Source organism: Ranitomeya imitator, chromosome 2, assembly GCF_032444005.1.
Source record: "Ranitomeya imitator isolate aRanImi1 chromosome 2, aRanImi1.pri, whole genome shotgun sequence".
Taxonomy (NCBI): domain Eukaryota; kingdom Metazoa; phylum Chordata; class Amphibia; order Anura; family Dendrobatidae; genus Ranitomeya; species Ranitomeya imitator.
The window spans coordinates 442,518,164-442,546,112 of NC_091283.1; the positions used below are offsets into that span (position 1 = coordinate 442,518,164).

At 34.0% G+C, this 27,949-nt stretch overlaps 1 long non-coding RNA gene across 1 annotated transcript in view; it reads right to left on the reverse strand.

Annotated features, from left to right (window-relative positions):
* Positions 1-5,684: 5,684 nt before the first annotated feature.
* LOC138667469 (uncharacterized) overlaps positions 5,685-27,949 on the reverse strand; it is a 52,797-nt gene continuing 30,532 nt past the window's right edge. Inside the window, exon 3 of the long non-coding RNA XR_011318773.1 lies at positions 5,685-6,635. This is a non-coding gene — a long non-coding RNA (uncharacterized lncRNA). The remainder of the gene's footprint in view (positions 6,636-27,949) is intronic.

Genomic DNA, 27,949 nt, shown 5'->3' on the forward strand with positions numbered 1-27,949 from the left:
AAAAAAAAAAGTAAAGTGTAATTCTCTGTCCTCTGATGTGATCGCACATCAGAGGACAGAGAAATAGGGGGATTCGGGGACCCTACAATACTCACCTGTGTCCCTGGATCCTCTTGCTGCTCCTCCTGGCCGCCGGCAGAAGAAAATGGCGGGCGCATGCGCAGTGCACCCGCCATCTGTCTCCATCTGCCGGCCGGCAGGAGAACAGCAGTTGGGGCTAAAATTAGGGTTAGGGGTAGGGTTAGGGTTAGGGGTAGGGTTAGGGGTAGGGTTAGGGTTAGGGGTAGGGTTAGGGGTAGGGTTAGGGGTAGGGTTAGGGGTAGGGTTAGGGGTAGGGTTAGGTTAGGGGTAGGGTTAGGGGTAGGGTTAGGGTTAGGGGTAGGGTTAGGGTTAGGGCTAGGGTTAGGGCTAGGGTTAGGGCTAGGGTTGGGGCTAAATTTAGGGTTAGGGTTGGGGCTAAATTTAGGGTTAGGGTTGGGGCTAAATTTAGGGTTAGGCTTCTTTCACACTTACGTCGGTACGGGGCCGTCGCAATGCATCGGCCCGACATACCGACGCACGTTGTGAAAATTGTGCACAACGTGGGCAGCAGCTGTAGTTTTTCAACGCATCCGCTGCCCAATCTATGTCCTGGGGAGGAGGGGGCGGAGTTACGGCCACGCATGCGCGGTCAGAAATGGCGGATGCGACGTACAAAAAAACGTTTCATTGAATGTTTTTTTGTGCTGACGATCCGCCAAAACACAACTGATCCAGTGCACGACGGACGCGACGTGTGGCCATCCGTCACGATCCGTCGGCAATACAAGTCTATGGGCAAAAAACGCATCCTGCGGGCACATTTGCAGGATCCGTTTCTTGTCCAAAACGATGGATTGCGACGGAATGCCAAACGACGCAAGTGTGAAAGTAGCCTTAGGGATAGGGTTAGGGTTGGGGCTAAAGTTAGGGCTAGGGTTGGGGCTAAAGTTAGGGTTAGAGCTGGGATTAGGGTTAGGGTTTGGATTAGGGTTGGTATTAGGGTTAGGGTTGGCATTAGGGTTACGCTTGGGATTAGGGTTAGGTTTGGGATTAGGGTTAAGGTTAGGGTTGTGATTAGGGGTGTATTGGGATTAGGGTTAGGTTTGAGGTTAGGGTTGAGATTAGGATTAGGGGTGTGTTGGATTTAGGGTTTTGATTAGGGTTATGGTTAGGGTTGACATTAGGGTTGTTTTGGGGTAAGGGTTGTGATTATGGTTAGGGTTAGTGATTAGGATTATGGATCAGGTTGGGATTAGGGTTAGGGGTGTGTTGGGGTTAGGGTTGGAGCTAGAATTGGGGGGTTTCCACTGTTTAGGTACATCAGGGGGTCGCCAAACACGACAGCCAATTTTGCGCTCAAAAAGTCAAATGGTGCTCCCTCCCTTCTGAGCTCTGCCGTGCGCCCAAACAGTGGGTTACCCCCACATATGGGGCATCAGCGTACTCGGGATAAATTGGACAACAACTTCTGGGGTCCAATTTCTCTTGTTACTCTTGTGAAAATAAAAACTTGGGGGCTACAAAATCTTTTTTGTGAAAAAAAAAATATTTTTTATTTTCACGACTCTGCATTCTAAACTTCTGTGAAGCACTTGGGCATTCAAAGTTCTCACCACACATCTAGATAAGTTCCTTGGGGGGTGTAGTTTCCAAAATGGGGTCACTTGTGGGGGGTTACTACAGTTTAGGTACATCAGGGGCTCTGCAATCGCAACATAATGCCCACAGACCATTCTATCAAAGTCTGCATTCCAAAAAGGCGCTCCTTCCCTTCCGAGCTCTGCCGTGCGCCCAAACAGTGGTTTACCCCCACATATTGTGCATCAGCATACTCGGAATACATTGAACAACAACTATTGCAGTCCAATTTCTCCTGTTACCCTTGTGAAAATAAAAACTTGGGGGCTAAAATATCTTTTTTGTGGAAAAAAAAATATTTATTATTTTCACGACTCTGCATTCTAAACTTCTGTGAAGCACTTGGGCATTCAAAGTTCTCACCACAGATCTAGATAAGTTCCTTGGGGGGTCTAGTTTCCAAAATGGGGTCACTTGTGGAGGGTTTCTACTGGTTAGGTACATCAGGGGCTCTGCAAACGCAACATAATACCCGCAGACCATTCTATCAAAGTCTGCATTCCAAAACGGCGCTCCTTCCTTCCGAGCTCTGCCGTGCGCCCAAACAGTGGTTTACCCCCACATATGGGGTACCAGCATACTCAGGACAAATTGGACAACAACTTTTGGGGTCCAATTTCTCTTGTTACCCTTGTGAAAATAAAAACTTGGGGGCTAAAAAATCTTTTTTGTGGAAAAAAAATATTTTTTATTTTCACGGCTCTGCATTATAAACTTCTGTGAAGCACTTGGGCATTCAAGGTTCTCACCACACATCTAGATACGTTCCATGGGGGGTCTAGTTTCCAAAATGGGGTCACTTGTGGGGGATTTCTACTGTTTAGGCACATCAGGGGCTCTCCAAACGCGACATGGCGTCCGATGTCAATTCCAGCCAATTCTACATTGAAAAAGTAAAACGGCACTCTTTCTCTTCCAAGCTCTGCGGTGCGCCCAAACAGTGGTTTACACCCACATATTGGGTATCGACGTACTCAGGAGAAATTGCACAACAACTTTAGTGGTCTAATTTCTCCTGTTACCCTTGTGAAAATAAAAATTTCTGGGCAAAAATATCATTTTTGTAGAAAAAATGCAATTTTTTTTTTCACGGCTCTACGTTATAAACTTCTGTGAAGCACTTGGGGGTTCAAAGTGCTCGCCACACATCTAGATAAGTTCCTTAAGGGGTCTAGTTTCCAAAATGGTGTCACTTGTGGGGGGTTTCCACTGTTTAGGCACATCAGGGGCTCTCCAAACGCGACATGGCATCCAATCTCAATTCCAGCCAATTCTACATTGAAAAAGTAAAACGGCACTCCTTCTCTTCCAAGCTCTGCGGTGCGCCCTAACAGTGGTTTACCCCAACATATTGGGTATCAGCATACTCAGGAGAAATTGCACAACAACTTTTGTGGTCTAATTTCTCCTGTTACCCTTGTGAAAATAAAAATTTGTGGGCAAAAAGATCATTTTTGTAGAAAAAATGCGATTTTTTTTTTTCACGGCTCTACGTTATAAACTTCTGTGAAGCACATGGGGGTTCAAAGTGCTCGCCACACATCTAGATAAGTTCCTTAAGGGGTCTAGTTTCCAAAATGGGGTCACTTGTGGGGGGTTTCCACTGTTTAGGCACATCAGAGGCTCTCCAAACGCGACATGGCGTCCAATCTCAATTCCAGCCAATTCTACATTGAAAAAGTAAAACGGCGCTCCTTCACTTCCAAGCTCTGCGGTGCGCCCAAACAGTGGTTTACCCTCACATATGGGGTATCGACGTATTCAGGAGAAATCGCACAACAACTTTTGTGGTCTAATTTCTCCTGTTACCCTTGTGAAAGTAAGAATTTGTGGGCGAAAAGATCATTTTTGTGTAAACAAAAGCGATTTTTTATTTTCACGGCTCTACGTTATAAACTTCTGTGAAGCACTTGGGGGTTCAAAGTGCTCACCACACATCTAGATAAGTTCCTTAAGGGGTCTAGTTTCCAAAATGGTGTCACTTGTGGGGAGTTTCCACTGTTTAGGCACATCAGGGGCTCTCTAAACGTGACATGGCTTCCGATCTCAATTCCAGCTAATTCTGCATTGAAAAAGTCAAACGGCGCTCCTTCACTTCTAAGTTCTGCGGTGCGCCCAAAAAGTGGTTTACCCCCACATATGGGATATTGGCATATTCAGGAGAAATTGCATAACAAAATTTATGGTTACATTTCTGTTTTTACACTTGTGAAAATAAAAAAAATGGTTCTGAATTAAGATGTTTGCAAAAAAAAGTTAAATGTTCATTTTTTCCTTCCACATTGTTTCAGTTCCTGTGAAGCACGTAAAGGGTTAATAAACTTCTTGAATGTGGTTTCGAGAACCTTGAGGGGTGTAGTTTTTAGAATGGTGTTACACTTCATTATTTTCTATCATATAGACCCCTCAAAATGACTTCAAATGTGATGTGGTCCCTAAAAAAAAATGGTGTTGTAAAAATGAGAAATTGCTGGTCAACTTTTAACCCTTATAACTCCCTAACAAAAAAAAATTTTGTTTCCAAAATTGTGCTGATGTAAAGTAGACATGTGGGAAATGTTATTTATTAACTATTTTTCGTGACATATCTCTCTGATTTAAGGGCATAAAAATACAAAGTTTGAAAATTGCAAAATTTTAACATTTTTCGCCGTATGTCCGTTTTTTTCATAAATAATCGCAAGTAATATCGAAGAAATGTTACCACTAACATGAAGTACAATATGTCACGAAAAAACAATCTCAGAATCAGCGGGATCCGTTGAAGCGTTCCAGAGTTATAACCTCATAAAGTGACAGTGGTCAGAATTGCAAAGATTGGCCTGGTCATTAAGTACCAAATTGGCTCTGTCACTAAGGGGTTAAAGACCTTTACCTTTTATTTGGGCGCACAGGGCCAGCGACTGGGTCGCAGCCAACGTGATATCCCCTTTAAGTACCGGACCCAGTACCGAGTACCCCACGGCCCTGGTGGGCGATCCAGTAGCATAGTATAAAACACCTTCTAGCATAGTATGCAGCCTCCTTTTATTTCATGACTGGCTTGTACTCTGCATCTCAGGATCAGATTGTTTAGTGAATCTTCCCCTCTTTCCATTATCTTCTCTCCAACAGATCAAAAAATAAATAAAGTTTAAAGCGAAACCACCTCCCTGTGTGGTCCGCTCACAAACACATAAACAGTACGTTTCCATTGCGCAAACTCTGCTCCTTGTTTAGTTTCTCAGGACGTGATTACAAAATACTGTGTCACGCGCGTGGGCAGCCATGCAAATGCATATATACTTATACGCTTTAACCTGTTCATTGACAGAAAGTCTAGAAATACACAAGTGATTGAAAAATCTATTAAAAAAATGGTTAACAGTGATTAAGAAAAACTAAAAGTATATGTGAATTAGAAAATGTTTATTTTTTTATTTGGGCATATTTTTATTTTGGAGGGGGGGGTGAAGGTAGGATTATCTAGAAAAACTTAAAATAATTTCCATAATATTAGTACTGTAGTTATAGCGGCCCGGGCAGACCGGTTGTACTTGGCCTTGGTTAGATCCACACACTTTCCCATGATTCTTTTGGATCATTTAAAAATATACCTTAAAACCGGTTTTAACATTTATATATTACAATGATTAGATATAAGAATTAGTTTTCATTTTAATAACCAACTTCTATATTATTCGTATTGTAGCTATGGAGGTCCGGGCTGGCCAGTGGTGTTCATCCTTGATCAGATCCATACACTCTCCTATGATTCCTATATGCCAATTCCAAAATGTAGCTAAAAAAATGGATTTTTCCAAGTAGATATCACTATGATTAATTATTAGAATTTTTAGAAATTTTAGAAATCAACTTCTGTATTATGTGTATTATAGTTATGGCGGTCCGGGCAGGTAAGTGGTGTATGGCCTAGACTGGATCCACACACTCCTCCATGGTTCATTTTGGTCAGTTCCAAAGTTAGCTTAAAAATTGTATTTTTCCAATCATAACTCACAAAAATTAGAAAGAAGAATTTTTAGAGATTTTCAACGTTCGATTTTATTTTATTTTTTTGTATTTTTGCTTTTTTTAAGCAGCGCTGCCTGCACATGGTAAGCATCCATCACATTTGATACACAGATAATAACATCCCTGCACCCAAGATATTTAATATGCACTAATAGACCCACAATCTTTTGTTCCAGCCCCTCACTGAATACCTAATAGCTGTAGGGGAAAAATAAAATAGTCCGTTCTCAGTCACCGAGTGTGAAACAGTTTTTCTGTTCCATAAGGTGGATTAGTGTCACTTTTTCTATAGAGAAGTGTCACATTAAACCACTGAGAGCTGACGTTCCTTTCATGAAAATCACTGGCTATCATCACACGGGAACAAAGGACGGAGGATCATTTTAGCCAGGAGGCGTAGGAGGAGGGGCAGGAAAATGACCGTGTAGCCTCTCGACATCTCACATCATGACATCAGTTTGCTCCAAGGTGAAAACAGAAACCTTGGAATTTATTCTAATGGATACAATTCCCAGTGCCTGGCCTACTAAGAGACGATCGGGATTTTAACAAAGAAATTTAAAAAAAAATTGCAAAAAAAAATTAATTTAATTGTACAACGCAATTTTAAAAGTTTCCAAAACTTACATCCAAGAAATGGTTTCGCTTCCCAATGAAATGAGATAAAAGCTGCACCGTGGACGTGTAAATGGGAATTAATTCAACTGGAGTGAATAATAAAAAAAAATTATTAAAAAAAAAATCAAAAATTGCATTATTCTTCTTTTGGATTCCACACCTAGTATAACCTAGTATGTCCAAGGAGGCAATTTTCACATGCCATGTGTATGCCCGCAGGTGTAAAATACCCCAAATAAATGCCAATCTTGAGTTCCTCCAGCTCACATAGAAACCATCTTCCTTATAGGGTTAAGAATCCTGGTACGATTTTCCATTCAATCTCATCACAGATAGTTGTCAACCTGAAAAGATGAGAAGATCGGCTCCCAGTTAGATCACGATCTTATCAGTCACAGTGCACCCTAGTGGCAGAGCATATATTAACATGCAATACAATTCATCCGAATTTAACAACTGTTCACCAACACCCTGATGTGACAATAACTTCTCCAATATTAATAGTAATACCAAGAAAAAAGGAGTTGACTTACTGAAAAATATCATTTAAGGGTCTGGTATTGGTAAGAAAATAGCTACTAAAGGGTGAGTGGTACTCAGTTTAGCACTTTGGACAGATATTAAGGAGATACAGGTTTGCCCATTCTAATAACTAACCTAAATGTAATCTATTCCAGTGAAATGTTATTGTTAAGGGCCCTTTTTATGTGGTTAAATGGGTTATCCAGGAGTATATTAATTTTTTTTTACTGAGGGCCTAAGAACTAACAGCAAGGTACTTGCTAACTACCTGTCGGCTCTGCCCAGCGTGGATCTCCACCAGTACAGACCGGTCACTGACCGCTCCTGCCGGTGATTCTTAGGCTTCCGCTGATATTACATCAACAGAGCAGTGTCTTCTTTTCCACTCTACTTTGCTGATAAGGTGTGACTGCCGATGACATGCGGGGAGGCAGCTGTCACTCGGCATGATGTCGGCAGTCACACCCAATCGACAGAGCAGCAGGGAAGAATAACAACTGCTCTGTTGATGTGGAGCAGCTGACTCGCTGGCAGGAGAAGTCAGTGACCACTCTGAGCCCATAATGTCCAAACTCTTGCCACCTCCTGTCGCCTCCAACTCAAAAATATTGCCAGAATCCGCCCCTTCCTCAGCCCTCTATCTACTAAAACTCTTGTGCATGTCCTCATCATCTCCCGCCTCAACTACTGCAACACCCTCCTCTGTGGCCTCCCCGCTAACTCTCTTGCACCTCTCCAGTCTGTCCTCAACTCTGCTACCCGACTAATTAATCTCTCTCCTCGCTACACTACTGCTTCCCCTCTTTGCAAATCTCTTCACTGGCTCCCATTCCCTCAGCGTACCCAGTTTAAAATACTTACACTGACCTACAAAGCCATCCACAACCTTTCTCCTCCGTATATTTCCGAACTAATCTCTCAATATCTTCCCTCACGTAATCTCCGGTCCTCCCAAGGCCTCCTTCTCTCCTCCACACTTATTCGCTCCTCACCCAATCCAAGATTTCTCCCCAATATCCCCCATCCTCTGGAATTCCACGCCTCAACACGTCCGATTATCCACCACCCTCAGATCCATCATACGGAACCTGAAAACCCATCTCTTCAGGAAAGCCTACAGCCTGCAATAACCATTCTGCTGCCTCACCACCACCCAAGCTGCCACCTTACAACCATCAGAGCTGCTGCACCCCCCAACCTTCTGTCTCTTCCCCACTATCCCATAGAATGTAAGCCCGCAAGGACAGGGTCCTCTCCCCTCTGTACCAGTCTGTCATTGTAAATTTGCTTACTGTAAATTATATCTATAACCCTGTATGTAACTACTTTCTCATGGACAGCACCATGGAATTAATGGTGCTATATAAATAAATAATAATAAAATAATAATAATGGGTAGAACAGGCAAATAGCTGCTATCTAGTTTTTTGGCTCAGAGTAAAAAAAAAAAGTACTGGATAACCACTTTAAAGTTGAACCAACTCTCACATAATCTTGCAGTGTATTAATATAGAAAAAATGGGATCTTCAATGTTATGCCCAGTGGCATAACAGCTAACCCTATGGCACCACAGCATAATTTGGATTGCCTTACACAAAGAGTTCTGAACATGAAAAGTTTACAAAATTGTGGTTTTTACAATATGATGTCACAGGACACAGATAATGCACACAGTGATGTCCCGGTATTTGCATAACACACAGAGTGATGTCAAAATAAAAGGATACAGCTAACCATGATGTCACAGTACAAGCAAATTATGGACAGTGACGTCACTGTTCATATATAATACACAAAGTGATATCACTGTACAATTTTAATGCACACAGTGATGTTAGAATTCATATATAAAACACAAAGGGATGTCACAGTACTTGACTAACGCTCACTGTGATGTCACAGTACATACATAATGCTCACAGTAATAGTCCAAGTACATGTGCAGACAGTGATGTCACAGTACATATAATGCTCACAGTGATGTCACAGTACATATAATGCTCACAGTGATGTCACAGTAAATATACAATGCTCACAGTGATGTCACAGTACATATATAATGCTCATAGTGATGTCACAGTAAATATACAATGCTCACAGTGATGTCACAGTACACATATAATACTCAGAGATGTCACAGTACAAGGACTTTGCACAACGTTGGAGATCAACAATTAACTAAAAAGCTTTATTATCATAGCACAGTGCTATGGCTTTTTGTTGTTATAATTTCCAACATAGGTAGCTTTAGTCATTAGTCTACAACATAGAGCTATTAAATGTATTTTTCCATCCGACACTGCACCTGCCTCTGTGGTTTATCATAACTTATGAAGTTACTCTAAGTTGATTGAAATTTGGGTTCAGATGTTGAATTCTAGCTGGAAGGTGAAAATCTAACATTCATCTTTCTGAATTCTTACTGTATGCGTGAGATTTGAAGATGAAGGTCTGTGTGGTTAATAGTACATTACAAACCGAGGACAAATAGTGACATCATATCTGTCCCGTCACAAGGAATACATCTGTGAATATATTGTATGCTGTACATGAACCAGTCTGCTCGTTGCACCCTGAGGAAAAATAGTATAATTGAGCCAGGTGGACTGCAATCATGCTCTAATATTACTCTAGTAATGCCTACAAAGACAACAAAATAATATAAAACGTATTAATATATAAGAATACAATTACTATAATACTGCATTTTATGCACAAGTACATTTCTACTATAATACTGCCCTTATGTACAAGAATATAACTACTATAATACTGCCTCCTATGTACAAGAATATAACTACTATAATACTACTCCTATGTACAAGAATATAACTATTATAATACTGCCCCCTGTGTACAAGAATATAACTACAATACTGCTCCCTATGTACAAGAATATAACTACTATAATAATGCCCTCTATGTACAAGAATATCACTACTCTAATACTGCTCATATTACCTGAATATAACTATACTATATTACTGCCCCTATGTAAAAGAATATAACTACTATAATACTGTCCCCTATGTACAAGAATATAACTACTATAATACTGCCCATATGTACAAGAATATAACTACTATAATACTGTCCTTATGGACAAGAATATAATAACAATAATAATGCTCCTATCTAGAAGAATATAACTACTATAATACTGTCCCCTATGTACAAGAATATAACTAATACTGCCCCTATGTACAAGAATATAACTACTATAATACTGCCCATATGTACAAGAATATAACTACTATAATACTGCCCCTATGTACAATAATACAACTACTATAATACTGTTCCTATCTACAAGAATATAACTACTCTAATGCTGTCCCTATGTACAAGAATATAACTACTATAATACTGCTCCTATGTACAAGAATATAACTACTATAATACTGCTCCTATGTACAAGAATATAGCTACTATAATACTGCTCCTATCTGCAAGAATATAACTACTATAATACTGTTCCTATGCACAAGAATATAACTACTATAATACTACCCCTATGTACAAGAATATAACTACTATAATAATGCCCCTATGTACAAGAATATAACTATACTATAATACTACCCCTATGTACAAGAATATAACTACTATAATACTGCCCCTATGTACAAGAATATAACTACTATAATACTGCCCCTATGTACAAGAATATAACTACTATAATACTGCTCCTATCTACAAGAATATAACTACTATAATACTGTTCCTATGAACAAGAATATAACTACTATAATACTACCCCTATGTACAAGAATATAACTACTATAATACTGCCCCTATGTACAAGAATACAACTACTATAATACTACCCCTATGTACAAGAATATAACTACTATAATACTGCTCCTATCTAGAAGAATATAACTACTATAATACTGTCCCCTATGTACAAGAATATAACTAATACTGCCCCTATGTACAAGAATATAACTACTATAAAACTGCCCATATGTACAAGAATATAACTACTATAATACTGCCCCTATGTACAATAATACAACTACTATAATACTGTTCCTATCTACAAGAATATAACTACTCTAATACTGTCCCTATGTACAAGAATATAACTACTATAATACTGCTCCTATGTACAAGAATATAGCTACTATAATACTGCTCCTATCTACAAGAATATAACTACTATAATACTGTTCCTATGCACAAGAATATAACTACTATAATACTACCCCTATGTGCAAGAATATAACTACTATAATACTGCCCCTATGTACAAGAATATAACTACTATAATACTACCCCTATGTACAAGAATATAACTACTATAATACTGCCCCTATGTACAAGAATATAACTACTATAATACTGCCCCTATGTACAAGAATATAACTACTATAATACTGCTCCTATCTACAAGAATATAACTACTATAATACTGTTCCTATGAACAAGAATATAACTACTATAATACTACCCCTATGTACAAGAATATAACTACTATAATACTGCCCCTATGTACAAGAATACAACTACTATAATACTACCCCTGTGTACAAGAATATAACTACTATAATACTGCCCCTATGTACAAGAATATAACTACTATAATACTGTCCCTATGTACAAGAATATAACTACTATAATACTGCTCCTATTTAGAAGAATATAACTACTATAATACTGTCCCCTATGTACAAGAATATAACTAATACTGCCCCTATGTACAATAATACAACTACTATAATACTGTTCCGATCTACAAGAATATAACTACTCTAATACTGTCCCCTATGTACAAGAATATAACTACTATAATACTGCTCCTATGTACAAGAATATAACTACTATAATACTGCTCCTATGTACAAGAATATAGCTACTATAATACTGCTCCTATCTACAAGAATATAACTACTATAATACTGTTCCTATGAACAAGAATATAACTACTATAATACTACCCCTATGTACAAGAATATAACTACTATAATACTGCCCCTATGTACAAGAATACAACTACTATAATACTACCCCTGTGTACAAGAATATAACTACTATAATACTGCCCCTATGTACAAGAATATAACTACTATAATACTGCCCCTATGTACAAGAATACAACGACTATAATACTACCCCTGTGTACAAGAATATAACTACTATAATACTGTCCCTATGTACAAGAATATAACTACTATAATACTGCTCCTATGTACAAGAATATAACTACTATAATACTGCTCCTATGTACAAGAATATAGCTACTATAATACTGCTCCTATCTACAAGAATATAACTACTATAATACTGTTCCTATGAACAAGAATATAACTACTATAATACTACCCCTATGTACAAGAATATAACTACTATAATACTGCCCCTATGTACAAGAATACAACTACTATAATACTACCCCTGTGTACAAGAATATAACTACTATAATACTGCCCCTATGTACAAGAATATAACTACTATAATACTGTCCCTATGTACAAGAATATAACTACTATAATACTGCTCCTATCTACAAGAATATAACTACTATAATACTGCTGCTATGTACAAGAATATAACTACTATAATACTGCTCCTGTGTGCAAGAATATAACCACTATAATACTGCTCCCTAGATACAAGAATATAACTATTATAATACTGCCCCCTATGTACATGAATATAACTAATATAATACTGCCCCCTATGCACAAGAATATAACTACTATAATACTGCCCCTATGTACAAGAATATAACTACTATAATACTGCTCCTATGTACAAGAATATAACTACTATAATACTTTCCCCTATGTACAAGAATATAACTTATATAATACTGCCCCCATTACAAGAATATAACTGCTATAATACTGCCCATATGTACAAGAATATACCTACTATAATAATGCCCTCTATGTACAAGAATATCACTACTCTAATACTGCTCATATTACCTGAATATAACTATACTATATTACTGCTCATATTACCTGAATATAACTATACTATATTACTGCCCCTATGTAAAAGAATATAACTACTATAATACTGTCCCCTATGTACAAGAATATAACTACTATAATACTGCCCATATGTACAAGAATATAACTACTATAATACTGTCCTTATGCACAAGAATATAATAACAATAATAATGCTCCTATCTAGAAGAATATAACTACTATAATACTGTCCCCTATGTACAAGAATATAACTAATACTGCCCCTATGTACAAGAATATAACTACTATAATACTGCCCATATGTACAAGAATATAACTACTATAATACTGCCCCTATGTACAATAATACAACTACTATAATACTGTTCCTATCTACAAGAATATAACTACTCTAATACTGTCCCTATGTACAAGAATATAACTACTATAATTCTGTTCCTATGCACAAGAATATAACTACTATAATACTACCCCTATGTACAAGAATATAACTACTATAATACTGCCCCCATGTACAAGAATATAACTACTATAATACTACCCCTATGTACAAGAATATAACTACTATAATACTGCCCCTATGTACAAGAATATAACTACTATAATACTGCCCCTATGTACAAGAATATAACTACTATAATACTGCTCCTATCTACAAGAATATAACTACTATAATACTGTTCCTATGAACAAGAATATAACTACTATAATACTACCCCTATGTACAAGAATATAACTACTACAATACTGCCCCTATGTACAAGAATACAACTACTATAATACTTCCCCTGTGTACAAAAATATAACTACTATAATACTGCCCCTATGTACAAGAATATAACTACTATAATACTACCCCTATGTACAAGAATATAACTACTATAATACTGCCCCTATGTACAAGAATATAACTACTATAATACTGCCCCTATGTACAAGAATATAACTACTATAATACTGCTCCTATCTACAAGAATATAACTACTATAATACTGCTCCTATGAACAAGAATATAACTACTATAATACTACCCCTATGTACAAGAATATAACTACTGTAATACTGCCCCTATGTACAAGAATACAACTACTATAATACTACCCCTGTGTACAAGAATATAACTACTATAATACTGCCCCTATGTACAAGAATATAACTACTATAATACTGTCCCTATGTACAAGAATATAACTACTATAATACTGCTCCTATCTAGAAGAATATAACTACTATAATACTGTCCCCTATGTACAAGAATATAACTAATACTGCCCCTATATACAAGAATATAACTACTATAATACTGCCCATATGAACAAGAATATAACTACTATAATACTGCCCCTATGTACAATATTACAACTACTATAATACTGTTCCTATCTACAAGAATATAACTACTCTAATACTGTCCCTATGTACAAGAATATAACTACTATAATACTGCTCCTATGTACAAGAATATAACTACTATAATACTGCTCCTATGTACAAGAATATAGCTACTATAATACTGCTCCTATCTACAAGAATATAACTACTATAATACTGTTCCTATGCACAAGAATATAACTACTATAAAACTACCCCTATGTACAAGAATATAACTACTATAATACTGCCCCTATGTACAAGAATATAACTACTATAATACTACCCCTATGTACAAGAATATAACTACTATAATACTACCCATATGTACAAGAATATAACTACTATAATACTGTTCCTATGAACAAGAATATAACTACTATAATACTACCCCTATGTACAAGAATATAACTACTATAATACTGCCCCTATGTACAAGAATACAACTACTATAATACTACCCCTGTGTACAAGAATATAACTACTATAATACTGCCCCTATGTACAAGAATATAACTACTATAATACTGTCCCTGTGTACAAGAATATAACTACTATAATACTGCTCCTATCTAGAAGAATATAACTACTATAATACTGTCCCCTATGTACAAGAATATAACTAATACTGCCCCTATGTACAATAATACAACTACTATAATACTGTTCCGATCTACAAGAATATAACTACTCTAATACTGTCCCCTATGTACAAGAATATAACTACTATAATACTGCTGATATGTACAAGAATATAACTACTATAATACGGTCCCTATGTACAAGAATATAACTACTATAATACTGCTCCTATCTACAAGAATATAACTACTATAATACTGCTCCTATGTACAAGAATATAACTACTATAATACTGCTCCTGTGTGCAAGAATATAACCACTATAATACTGCTCCCTAGCTACAAGAATATAACTATTATAATACTGCCCCCTATGTACATGAATATAACTAATATAATACTGCCCCCTATGCACAAGAATATAACTACTATAATACTGCCCCTATGTACAAGAATATAACTACTATAATACTGCTCCTATGTACAAGAATATAACTACTATAATACTTTCCCCTATGTACAAGAATATAACTTATATAATACTGCCCCCATTACAAGAATATAACTGCTATAATACTGCCCATATGTACAAGAATATACCTACTATAATAATGCCCTCTATGTACAAGAATATCACTACTCTAATACTGCTCATATTACCTGAATATAACTATACTATATTACTGCTCATATTACCTGAATATAACTATACTATATTACTGCCCCTATGTAAAAGAATATAACTACTATAATACTGTCCCCTATGTACAAGAATATAACTACTATAATACTGCCCATATGTACAAGAATATAACTACTATAATACTGTCCTTATGTACAAGAATATAATAACAATAATAATGCTCCTATCTAGAAGAATATAACTACTATAATACTGTCCCCTATGTACAAGAATATAACTAATACTGCCCCTATGTACAAGAATATAACTACTATAATACTGCCCATATGTACAAGAATATAACTACTATAATACTGCCCCTATGTACAATAATACAACTACTATAATACTGTTCCTATCTACAAGAATATAACTACTCTAATACTGTCCCTATGTACAAGAATATAACTACTATAATATTGCTCCTATGTACAAGAATATAACTACTATAATACTGCTCCTATGTACAAGAATATAGCTACTATAATACTGCTCCTATCTACAAGAATATAACTACTATAATACTGTTCCTATGCACAAGAATATAACTACTATAATACTACCCCTATGTACAAGAATATAACTACTATAATACTGCCCCTATGTACAAGAATATAACTACTATAATACTACCCCTATGTACAAGAATATAACTACTATAATACTGCCCCTATGTACAAGAATATAACTACTATAATACTGCCCCTATGTACAAGAATATAACTACTATAATACTGCTCCCATCTACAAGAATATAGCTACTATAATACTGTTCCTATGAACAAGAATATAACTACTATAATACTACCCCTATGTACAAGAATATAACTACTACAATACTGCCCCTATGTACAAGAATACAACTACTATAATACTACCCCTGTGTACAAGAATATAACTACTATAATACTGCCCCTATGTACAAGAATATAACTACTATAATACTGTCCCTATGTACAAGAATATAACTACTATAATACTGCTCCTATCTAGAAGAAAATAACTACTATAATACTGTCCCCTATGTACAAGAATATAACTAATACTGCCCCTATGTACAAGAATATAACTACTATAATACTGCCCATATGTACAAGAATATAACTACTATAATACTGCCCCTATGTACAATAATACAACTACTATAATACTGTTCCTATCTACAAGAATATAACTACTCTAATACTGTCCCTATGTACAAGAATATAACTACTATAATACTGCTCCTATGTACAAGAATATAACTACTATAATACTGCTCCTATGTACAAGAATATAGCTACTATAATACTGCTCCTATCTACAAGGATATAACTACTATAATACTGTTCCTATGCACAAGAATATAACTACTATAATACTACCCCTATGTACAAGAATATAACTACTATAATACTGCCCCTATGTACAAGAATATAACTACTATAATACTACCCCTATGTACAAGAATATAACTACTATAATACTGCCCCTATGTACAAGAATATAACTACTATAATACTGCCCCTATGTACAAGAATATAACTACTATAATACTGCTCCTATCTACAAGAATATAACTACTATAATACTGTTCCTATGAACAAGAATATAACTACTATAATACTACCCCTATGTACAAGAATATAACTACTATAATACTGCCCCTATGTACAAGAATACAACTACTATAATACTACCCCTGTGTACAAGAATATAACTACTATAATACTGCCCCTATGTACAAGAATATAACTACTATAATACTGTCCCTATGTACAAGAATATAACTACTATAATACTGCTCCTATCTAGAAGAATATAACTACTATAATACTGTCCCCTATGTACAAGAATATAACTAATACTGCCCCTATGTACAATAATACAACTACTATAATACTGTTCCGATCTACAAGAATATAACTACTCTAATACTGTCCCCTATGTACAAGAATATAACTACTATAATACTGCTGATATGTACAAGAATATAACTACTATAATACTGTCCCTATGTACAAGAATATAACTACTATAATACTGCTCCTATGTACAAGAATATAACTACTATAATACTGCTCCTATGTACAAGAATATAGCTACTATAATAATGCTCCTATCTACAAGAATATAACTACTATAATACTGTTCCTATGAACAAGAATATAACTACTATAATACTACCCCTATGTACAAGAATATAACTACTATAATACTGCCCCTATGTACAAGAATACAACTACTATAATACTACCCCTGTGTACAAGAATATAACTACTATAATACTGCCCCTATGTACAAGAATATAACTACTATAATACTGCCCCTATGTAAAAGAATACAACTACTATAATACTACCCCTGTGTACAAGAATATAACTACTATAATACTGCCCCTATGTACAAGAATATAACTACTATAATACTGTCCCTATGTACAAGAATATAACTACTATAATACTGCTCCTATCTAGAATTATATAACTACTATAATACTGTCCGCTATGTACAAGAATATAACTAATACTGCCCCTATGTACAATAATACAACTACTATAATACTGTTCCTATCTACAAGAATATAACTACTCTAATACTGTCCCCTATGTACAAGAATATAACTACTATAATACTGCTGATATGTACAAGAATATAACTACTATAATACTGTCCCTATGTACAAGAATATAACTACTATATTACTGCTCCTATGTACAAGAATATAACTACTATAATACTGCTCCCATCTACAAGAATATAGCTACTATAATACTGCTCCTATCTACAAGAATATAACTACTATAATACTGTTCCTATGAACAAGAATATAACTACTATAATACCACCCCAATGTACAAGAATATAACTACTATAATACTGCCCCTATGTACAAAAATACAACTACTATAATACTACCCCTGTGTACAAGAATATAACTACTATAATACTGCCCCTATGTACAAGAATATAACTACTATAATACTGTCCCTATGTACAAGAATATAACTACTATAATACTACCCCTGTGTACAAGAATATAACTACTATAATACTGCTCCTATGTACAAGAATATAACTACTATAATACTGCTCCTGTGTGCAAGAATATAACCACTATAATACTGCTCCCTAGCTACAAGAATATAACTATTATAATACTGCCCCCTATGTACATGAATATAACTAATATAATACTGCCCCCTATGCACAAGAATATAACTACTATAATACTGCCCCTATGTACAAGAATATAACTACTATAATACTGCTCCTATGTACAAGAATATAACTACTATAATACTTTCCCCTATGTACAAGAATATAACTTATATAATACTGCCCCCATTACAAGAATATAACTGCTATAATACTGCCCATATGTACAAGAATATACCTACTATAATAATGCCCTCTATGTACAAGAATATCACTACTCTAATACTGCTCATATTACCTGAATATAACTATACTATATTACTGCTCATATTACCTGAATATAACTATACTATATTACTGCCCCTATGTAAAAGAATATAACTACTATAATACTGTCCCCTATGTACAAGAATATAACTACTATAATACTGCCCATATGTACAAGAATATAACTACTATAATACTGTCCTTATGTACAAGAATATAATAACAATAATAATGCTCCTATCTAGAAGAATATAACTACTATAATACTGTCCCCTATGTACAAGAATATAACTAATACTGCCCCTATGTACAAGAATATAACTACTATAATACTGCCCATATGTACAAGAATATAACTACTATAATACTGCCCCTATGTACAATAATACAACTACTATAATACTGTTCCTATCTACAAGAATATAACTACTCTAATACTGTCCCTATGTACAAGAATATAACTACTATAATACTGCTCCTATGTACAAGAATATAACTACTATAATACTGCTCCTATGTACAAGAATATAGCTACTATAATACTGCTCCTATCTACAAGAATATAACTACTATAATACTGCTCCTATGCACAAGAATATAACTACTCTAATACTACCCCTATGTACAATTATATAACTACTATAATACTGCCCCTATGTACAAGAATATAACTACTATAATACTACCCCTATGTACAAGAATATAACTACTATAATACTGCCCCTATGTACAAGAATATAACTACTATAATACTGCCCCTATGTACAAGAATATAACTACTATAATACTGCTCCTATCTACAAGAATATAACTACTATAATACTGTTCCTATGAACAAGAATATAACTACTATAATACTACCCCTATGTACAAGAATATAACTACTACAATACTGCCCCTATGTACAAGAATACAACTACTATAATACTACCCCTGTGTACAAGAATATAACTACTATAATACTGCCCCTATGTACAAGAATATAACTACTATAATACTGTCCCTATGTACAAGAATATAACTACTATAATACTGCTCCTATCTAGAAGAATATAACTACTATAATACTGTCCCCTATGTACAAGAATATAACTAATACTGCCCCTATGTACAAGAATATAACTACTATAATACTGCCCATATGTACAAGAATATAACTACTATAATACTGCCCCTATGTACAATAATACAACTACTATAATACTGTTCCTATCTACAAGAATATAACTACTCGAATACTGTCCCTATGTACAAGAATATAACTACTATAATACTGCTCCTATGTACAAGAATATAACTACTATAATACTGCTCCTATGTACAAGAATATAGCTACTGTAATACTGCTCCTATCTACAAGGATATAACTACTATAATACTGTTCCTATGCACAAGAATATAACTACTATAATACTACCCCTATGTACAAGAATATAACTACTATAATACTGCCCCTATGTACAAGAATATAACTACTATAATACTACCCCTATGTACAAGAATATAACTACTATAATACTGCCCCTATGTACAAGAATATAACTACTATAATACTGCCCCTATGTACAAGAATATAACTACTATAATACTGCTCCTATCTACAAGAATATAACTACTATAATACTGTTCCTATGAACAAGAATATAACTACTATAATACTACCCCTATGTACAAGAATATAACTACTATAATACTGCCCCTATGTACAAGAATACAACTACTATAATACTACCCCTGTGTACAAGAATATAACTACTATAATACTGCCCCTATGTACAAGAATATAACTACTATAATACTGTCCCTATGTACAAGAATATAACTACTATAATACTGCTCCTATCTAGAAGAATATAACTACTATAATACTGTCCCCTATGTACAAGAATATAACTAATACTGCCCCTATGTACAATAATACAACTACTATAATACTGTTCCGATCTACAAGAATATAACTACTCTAATACTGTCCCCTATGTACAAGAATATAACTACTATAATACTGCTGATATGTACAAGAATATAACTACTATAATACTGTCCCTATGTACAAGAATATAACTACTATAATACTGCTCCTATGTACAAGAATATAACTACTATAATACTGCTCCTATGTACAAGAATATAGCTACTATAATACTGCTCCTATCTACAAGAATATAACTACTATAATACTGTTCCTATGAACAAGAATATAACTACTATAATACTACCCCTATGTACAAGAATATAACTACTATGATACTGCCCCTATGTACAAGAATACAACTACTATAATACTACCCCTGTGTACAAGAATATAATCACTATAATACTGCCCCTATGTACAAGAATATAACTACTATAATACTGCCCCTATGTACAAGAATACAACTACTATAATACTACCCCTGTGTACAAGAATATAACTACTATAATACTGCCCCTATGTACAAGAATATAACTACTATAATACTGTCCCTATGTACAAGAATATAACTACTATAATACTGCTCCTATCTAGAATTATATAACTACTATAATACTGTCCCCTATGTACAAGAATATAACTAATACTGCCCCTATGTACAATAATACAACTACTATAATACTGTTCCTATCTACAAGAATATAACTACTCTAATACTGTCCCCTATGTACAAGAATATAACTACTATAATACTGCTGATATGTACAAGAATATAACTACTATAATACTGTCCCTATGTACAAGAATATAACTACTATAATACTGCTCCTATGTACAAGAATATAACTACTATAATACTGCTCCTATGTACAAGAATATAGCTACTATAATACTGCTCCTATCTACAAGAATATAACTACTATAATACTGTTCCTATGAACAAGAATATAACTACTATAATACCACCCCTATGTACAAGAATATAACTAATATAATACTGCCCCTATGTACAAGAATACAACTACTATAATACTACCCCTGTGTACAAGAATATAACTACTATAATACTGCCCCTATGTACAAGAATATAACTACTATAATACTGTCCCTATGTACAAGAATATAACTACTATAATACTACCCCTGTGTACAAGAATATAACTACTATAATACTGCTCCTATGTACAAGAATATAACTACTATAATACTGCTCCTGTGTGCAAGAATATAACCACTATAATACTGCTCCCTAGCTACAAGAATATAACTATTATAATACTGCCCCCTATGTACATGAATATAACTAATATAATACTGCCCCCTATGCACAAGAATATAACTACTGTAATACTGCCCCTATGTACAAGAATATAACTACTATAATACTGCTCCTATGTACAAGAATATAACTACTATAATACTGCTGATATGTACAAGAATATAACTACTATAATACTGTCCCTATGTACAAGAATATAACTACTATAATACTGCTCCTATGTACAAGAATATAACTACTATAATACTGCTCCTATGTACAAGAATATAGCTACTATAATACTGCTCCTATCTACAAGAATATAACTACTATAATACTGTTCCTATGAACAAGAATATAACTACTATAATACTACCCCTATGTACAAGAATATAACTACTATAATACTGCCCCTATGTACAAGAATACAACTACTATAATACTACCCCTGTGTACAAGAATATAACTACTATAATACTGCCCCTATGTACAAGAATATAACTACTATAATACTGCCCCTATGTACAAGAATACAACTACTATAATACTACCCCTGTGTACAAGAATATAACTACTATAATACTGCCCCTATGTACAAGAATATAACTACTATAATACTGCTGATATGTACAAGAATATAACTACTATAATACTGTCCCTATGTACAAGAATATAACTACTATAATACTGCTCCTATGTACAAGAATATAACTACTATAATACTGCTCCTATGTACAAGAATATAGCTACTATAATACTGCTCCTATCTACAAGAATATAACTACTATAATACTGTTCCTATGAACAAGAATATAACTACTATAATACTACCCCTATGTACAAGAATATAACTACTATAATACTGCCCCTATGTACAAGAATACAACTACTATAATACTACCCCTGTGTACAAGAATATAACTACTATAATACTGCCCCTATGTACAAGAATATAACTACTATAATACTGCCCCTATGTACAAGAATACAACTACTATAATACTACCCCTGTGTACAAGAATATAACTACTATAATACTGCCCCTATGTACAAGAATATAACTACTATAATACTGTCCCTATGTACAAGAATATAACTACTATAATACTGCTCCTATCTAGAATTATATAACTACTATAATACTGTCCCCTATGTACAAGAATATAACTAATTCTGCCCCTATGTACAATAATACAACTACTATAATACTGTTCCTATCTACAAGAATATAACTACTCTAATACTGTCCCCTATGTACAAGAATATAACTACTATAATACTGCTGATATGTACAAGAATATAACTACTATAATACTGTCCCTATGTACAAGAATATAACTACTATAATACTGCTCCTATGTACAAGAATATAACTACTATAATACTGCTCCTATGTACAAGAATATAGCTACTATAATACTGCTCCTATCTACAAGAATATAACTACTATAATACTGTTCCTATGAACAAGAATATAACTACTATAATACCACCCCTATGTACAAGAATATAACTACTATAATACTGCCCCTATGTACAAGAATACAACTACTATAATACTACCCCTGTGTACAAGAATATAACTACTATAATACTGCCCCTATGTACAAGAATATAACTACTATAATACTGTCCCTATGTACAAGAATATAACTACTATAATACTACCCCTGTGTACAAGAATATAACTACTATAATACTGCCCCTATGTACAAGAATATAACTACTATAATACTGTCCCTATGTACAAGAGTATAACTACTATAATACTACCCCTATGTACAAGAATATAACTACTATAATACTGCCCCTATGTACAAGAATACAACTACTATAATACTACCCCTGTGTACAAGAATATAACTACTATAATACTGCCCCTATGTACAAGAATATAACTACTATAATACTGTCCCTATGCACAAGAATATAACTACTATAATACTACCCCTGTGTACAAGAATATAACTACTATAATACTGCCCCTATGTACAAGAATATAACTACTATAATACTGTCCCTATGTACAAGAATATAACTACTATAATACTGTCCCTATGCACAAGAATATAACTACTATAATACTGTCCCTATGTACAAGAATATAACTACTATAATACTGCTCCTATCTAGAAGAATATAACTACTATAATACTGTCCCCTATGTACAAGAATATAACTACTATAATACTGCTGATATGTACAAGAATATAACTACTATAATACTGTCCCTATGTACAAGAATATAACTACTATAATACTGCTCCTATGTACAAGAATATAACTACTATAATACTGCTCCTATGTACAAGAATATAGCTACTATAATACTGCTCCTATCTACAAGAATATAACTACTATAATACTGTTCCTATGAACAAGAATATAACTACTATAATACTACCCCTATGTACAAGAATATAACTACTATAATACTGCCCCTATGTACAAGAATACAACTACTATAATACTACCCCTGTGTACAAGAATATAACTACTATAATACTGCCCCTATGTACAAGAATATAACTACTATAATACTGTCGCTATGTACAAGAATATAACTACTATAATACTGCTCCTATCTACAAGAATATAACTACTATAATACTGCTCCTATGTACAAGAATATAACTACTATAATACTGCTCCTGTGTGCAAGAATATAACCACTATAATACTGCTCCCTAGCTACAAGAATATAACTATTATAATACTGCCCCCTATGTACATGAATATAACTAATATAGTACTGCCCCCTATGCACAAGAATATAACTACTATAATACTGCCCCTATGTACAAGAATATAACTACTATAATACTGCTCCTATGTACAAGAATATAACTACTATAATACTTTCCCCTATGTACAAGAATATAACTTATATAATACTGCCACCATTACAAGAATATAACTGCTATAATACTGCCCATATGTACAAGAATATACCTACTATAATAATGCCCTCTATGTACAAGAATATCACTACTCTAATACTGCTCATATTACCTGAATATAACTATACTATATTACTGCCCCTATGTAAAAGAATATAACTACTATAATACTGTCCCCTATGTACAAGAATATAACTACTATAATACTGCCCATATGTACAAGAATATAACTACTATAATACTGTCCTTATGTACAAGAATATAATAACAATAATAATGCTCCTATCTAGAAGAATATAACTACTCTAATACTGTCCCCTATGTACAAGAATATAACTACTATAATACTGCTGATATGTACAAGAATATAACTACTATAATACTGCCCCTATGTACAAGAATATAACTACTATAATACTGCTCCTATGTACAAGAATATAGCTACTATAATACTGCTCCTATCTACAAGAATATAACTACTATAATACTGTTCCTATGAACAAGAATATAACTACTATAATACCACCCCTATGTACAAGAATATAACTACTATAATACTGCCCCTATGTACAAGAATACAACTACTATAATACTACCCCTGTGTACAAGAATATAACTACTATAATACTGCCCCTATGTACAAGAATATAACTACTATAATACTGTCCCTATGTACAAGAATATAACTACTATAATACTACCCCTGTGTACAAGAATATAACTACTATAATACTGCCCCTATGTACAAGAATATAACTACTATAATACTGTCCCTATGTACAAGAATATAACTACTATAATACTACCCCTATGTACAAGAATATAACTACTATAATACTGCCCCTATGTACAAGAATACAACTACTATAATACTACCCCTGTGTACAAGAATATAACTACTATAATACTGCCCCTATGTACAAGAATATAACTACTATAATACTGTCCCTATGCACAAGAATATAACTACTATAATACTACCCCTGTGTACAAGAATATAACTACTATAATACTGCCCCTATGTACAAGAATATAACTACTATAATACTGTCCCTATGTACAAGAATATAACTACTATAATACTACCCCTATGTACAAGAATATAACTACTATAATACTGCCCCTATGTACAAGAATACAACTACTATAATACTACCCCTGTGTACAAGAATATAACTACTATAATACTGCCCCTATGTACAAGAATATAACTACTATAATACTGTCCCTATGCACAAGAATATAACTACTATAATACTGTCCCTATGTACAAGAATATAACTACTATAATACTGCTCCTATCTAGAAGAATATAACTACTATAATACTGTCCCCTATGTACAAGAATATAACTACTATAATACTGCTGATATGTACAAGAATATAACTACTATAATACTGTCCCTATGTACAAGAATATAACTACTATAATACTGCTCCTATGTACAAGAATATAACTACTATAATACTGCTCCTATGTACAAGAATATAGCTACTATAATACTGCTCCTATCTACAAGAATATAACTACTATAATACTGTTCCTATGAACAAGAATATAACTACTATAATACTACCCCTATGTACAAGAATATAACTACTATAATACTGCCCCTATGTACAAGAATACAACTACTATAATACTACCCCTGTGTACAAGAATATAACTACTATAATACTGCCCCTATGTACAAGAATATAACTACTATAATACTGTCCCTATGTACAAGAATATAACTACTATAATACTGCTCCTATCTACAAGAATATAACTACTATAATACTGCTCCTATGTACAAGAATATAACTACTATAATACTGCTCCTGTGTGCAAGAATATAACCACTATAATACTGCTCCCTAGCTACAAGAATATAACTATTATAATACTGCCCCCTATGTACATGAATATAACTAATATAGTACTGCCCCCTATGCACAAGAATATAACTACTATAATACTGCCCCTATGTACAAGAATATAACTACTATAATACTGCTCCTATGTACAAGAATATAACTACTATAATACTTTCCCCTATGTACAAGAATATAACTTATATAATACTGCCACCATTACAAGAATATAACTGCTATAATACTGCCCATATGTACAAGAATATACCTACTATAATAATGCCCTCTATGTACAAGAATATCACTACTCTAATACTGCTCATATTACCTGAATATAACTATACTATATTACTGCCCCTATGTAAAAGAATATAACTACTATAATACTGTCCCCTATGTACAAGAATATAACTACTATAATACTGCCCATATGTACAAGAATATAACTACTATAATACTGTCCTTATGTACAAGAATATAATAACAATAATAATGCTCCTATCTAGAAGAATATAACTACTATAATACTGTCCCCTATGTACAAGAATATAACTAATACTGCCCCTATGTACAAGAATATAACTACTATAATACTGCCCATATGTACAAGAATATAACTACTATAATACTGCCCCTATGTACAATAATACAACTACTATAATACTGTTCCTATCTACAAGAATATAACTACTCTAATACTGTCCCTATGTACAAGAATATAACTACTATAATACTGCTCCTATGTACAAGAATATAACTACTATAATACTGCTCCTATGTACAAGAATATAGCTACTATAATACTGCTCCTATCTACAAGAATATAACTACTATAATACTGTTCCTATGCACAAGAATATAACTACTATAATACTACCCCTATGTACAAGAATATAACTACTATAATACTGCCCCTATGTACAAGAATATAACTACTATAATACTGCTCCTATCTACAAGAATATAACTACTATAATACTGCTCCTATGTACAAGAATATAACTACTATAATACTGCTCCTGTATGCAAGAATATAACCACTATAATACTGCCCCCTAGCTACAAGAATATAACTATTATAATACTGCCCCCTATGTACATGAATATAACTAATATAATACTGCGCCCTATGTACAAGAATATAACTACTATAATACTGCCTCTATGTACAAGAATATAACTACTATAATACTGTCGCTATGTATAAGAGTATAACTACTATAA